Raw genomic sequence first — 3,233 nt, forward strand, 5'->3', positions numbered from 1 at the left:
GCCTCGATGTGAAACGGCCAAAAAATGAGTCTGAGGTGCGCCTCATGGTGTTTTTAATTTATATGCGCCTCAGAGGGGCTGAGGCACTATAAAAGTTGCGCCTCAGGGGATTTTGATAGTTGTTTTTGATGTTTTGACTTTTTGTGTCAATTTCAAGCATTTCATGTCTTTTTTAAGTGTGTTTTTGATGATTTTGATGAATCTGGTGATGAAATTAGTTACTATTATTATTTTTATAATATATATAATAATTTTTATATTTATTTATTAATACTGCCTCTGCCGTACGCCTCGTTTCGCCTCGAGGCTTACACCTCGTGAGGCGAAGGGAAAACGCTTCGAAACTCGTTTCCGTTCTTTTAAACCTTGGTTAAGACTAAAAAACATGTATAGATTATTATCAACAAAATTGAAAGAAATTAGTACTTTTTTTTCATTTTGCGGTTCATCCTTCTCTTTGGAGCTTTCATCTTCTTCGTTAGGGATGTGAATTTCTGACACGACCCGAAAGCACGACACAAACGTAACACAAAATTCACAGGTTTGGGTTTAGTCTAAACGGGTTTGGCTTATTTCATGTCGAACCCGTAAACCAGTTTAGCTAAACGGGGTTAGGTCAACCCGGTTAGGTTAGCGGGTTGACCCATTTATATTAAATTATATTTTTGTATAATATGTTTTATGTCATAAATTAAATATTGTGTGTTTTTATGCCATAATTTTGATATAATTGTATTATACATATTTGTGTGTTTTTGAGTAAATTTTCGTTTTAATATATTAATTTGCTGAAAAAATCAAAAATTAATAAAATCCTGGTTGAACGGGTTATGTTCGGGTCAACCTGCAAATATTTAGGTTGTTTTCGGGTTCATATGTATGACAAGATTTTCGGGTACGGGTCGTGTTCTGGTTCGTCTAAAATTTTTGGGTTGGGTTGAAGCCGACAACCTACAAACACAACCCGTTTAGCACCCCTATTCTTTTCAACCTGTAGTCCAATCAAATAAAAAAAAGACACAATTTGAAGTAAACAATCTACCTATCTTTTTACAGTTTTAAACCAATATATCCTCCTACCTATTTTGCAGCTTATGGTTTTGCTGGCTCTTCATCAGAACTTTCTTCTGATTCTGCATGAACAAAGAGGCCCTGATTCAGCTTTCCTACAAGATGCACATTCCAATATGGTTGTTAATGAAGATTGGAATTTTTAAACAAACAATTACAAGGAAATAGAAAATTATTTTACCTCCAGGTACGTTGTAGTCAAGTCTTTGGCACAATGCTAATAAATGGTCTGTATTTAGATTCAGAAAGCGAACACCTTATGGTCTTACCCTGCAAAAAAAACCATATAATTGAATATCAAATCCTAAGATTGTCTAATATAACGGTAGTTATACTAAATATTAGTATTATTTATGTCATTAGTATTGAGGTTAAGCAATGTTTTAAAAACCGGTAAATACCGGCCGGTTATACAGGTATTACCGTTTCTAGATGTAAATCCGGTACGAAACACCCCGGTAAATGAGTGAAACGGCACAAGGTTTGTACCGGTGGTAAAATCCGGTATACCGGTTTGAAACGTAATACCGGTACCGGCCCAGGGTTAATTTAGTTTGGTTTGTTACTTATTTTTATTATACATGTTACTTATCTTAGGTAATTTTTATATATTATGATTATTCATAATTAAAAGTTCTTATTTAATATTATATAAAACAAAAATAGTTATCCTCTAGTTGATGAGGATGGCGATAATAGTGAATTTCATCTTTTATGCGATCGTGAACTTGATGTATTCAACACTCAAATGACTTAAACATATCGTACACTTTCATTTAAAAGAGCCTGTTGGAAAATTGAATGATTTTCGATTATCTTTTGGATAATTTTTTTTATGGATTTACTTTTGGATCATATTTTAATATGTAATCATGCATTTTTGGATTAACTTTTGAGTTGATGTTGTAATTTTTGAAATTATAGAGTTAGGTAGTCAACCCGGTTTAACCACTCGGTACAATCTGGTTCAACCGGTTGAACCATTTTCTAGCCTAATCCGGATTGATTTAAAAACCGGTTTTTAAAACATTGAGGTTAAGTGTAAAAACTATATTTAATAATTAAAAAGGTTAAATTATAATTAAGTTAATCAAGGTGGGTCAGTGTTTCTAAAATGTTGCAACGTTTCAACCTCTATATACAGGGTATCGATGCATGAGTGAATGTGTGAATGGAATCAAGATTAATCATTTATGTGTTAATTTGTGTTTTTTTCAATCAATTGTTATCTGAATTTCCAATATAATAAATAAGCTAAGTTTAAATCTTTATACCTTAAAATCTTTGTTATGTAGCTCTTTAATGACCTTTTAAGCAACATCTTTACTTATGATCCCACAAATGCAAAACCCTTACTTTCATTGGTGTCCCTATTCCTCACCAACATTACCTAAACAACAATCACACATATAAAAATAAAATCCAAAACAACAAAATTAAACCACTTTTTCCCAAAAGATTTACAGTTAGAACTGTCTGACCTCAGCCATATCTTTAGCAGCCAGCTGTGCAAACCACCAAACCACCACCAATGCCCACAAGTTGTTTCCGATTAAACAACGGCTTCGAAAAAACGTTCTAAGAAGCACCCTACCCGAATCGCCCATCGAGTACTCCCAAACCAGCCTTAGCCCTGTTCATAACTTCAGTGGTTGGTGATCGACTGATCGAATTGAAAAAGAAATCCTACCCTATTAAACCCTAGCTGAATATACAACACGAATCATTTGTCATCGATCTCAATGCACCACTTTGGGAGGTAATCGGACTGTGAATGGCAGCGAAGCGTGAGATAGGGCTTATTTGTGATAGATCTGTATTGTGGGGGATATTTTTATTTGTGTTTATTTGGGGATGGGCAACGAGAAGTCATATGTATTCTAGGAGGGGAATCAAATTTTTGGATTACTTTAGGCTGAAAGTATTAAAAATGAGCGGGGAAATTAGAATTTTCGTGTGAAAAGCTATAAGAATTTCAAACCGGGCTTAAGCAGCCCACTCATTCTGGTTGAATCTTGTGAACTTCTTGGCCATATCAAAGAAAACACCAAACAATTAGCACGAAATAGTAAATTTTCGAAGAAAACTGAAAACAGCCAGCTGAACACGGCCCCGTGTTCACTGGACACGCCCCATGTTCGCAGAAAGTTAGCTGGACACGC

General features: G+C 34.6%; 1 long non-coding RNA gene across 1 annotated transcript; it reads right to left on the bottom strand.

The window, feature by feature from the left end:
- Positions 1 to 281: 281 nt before the first annotated feature.
- On the bottom strand, positions 282 to 2,918 carry LOC118484283. The gene is made up of 4 exons (XR_004873177.1): positions 2,553 to 2,918; positions 2,346 to 2,461; positions 1,253 to 1,341; positions 282 to 1,166 (listed from the first exon to the last, which is right to left on the bottom strand). It is a non-coding gene; the product is annotated as an uncharacterized LOC118484283 (long non-coding RNA).
- Positions 2,919 to 3,233: the final 315 nt, after the last annotated feature.

Source organism: Helianthus annuus, chromosome 11, assembly GCF_002127325.2.
Source record: "Helianthus annuus cultivar XRQ/B chromosome 11, HanXRQr2.0-SUNRISE, whole genome shotgun sequence".
Lineage (NCBI taxonomy): Eukaryota > Viridiplantae > Streptophyta > Magnoliopsida > Asterales > Asteraceae > Helianthus > Helianthus annuus.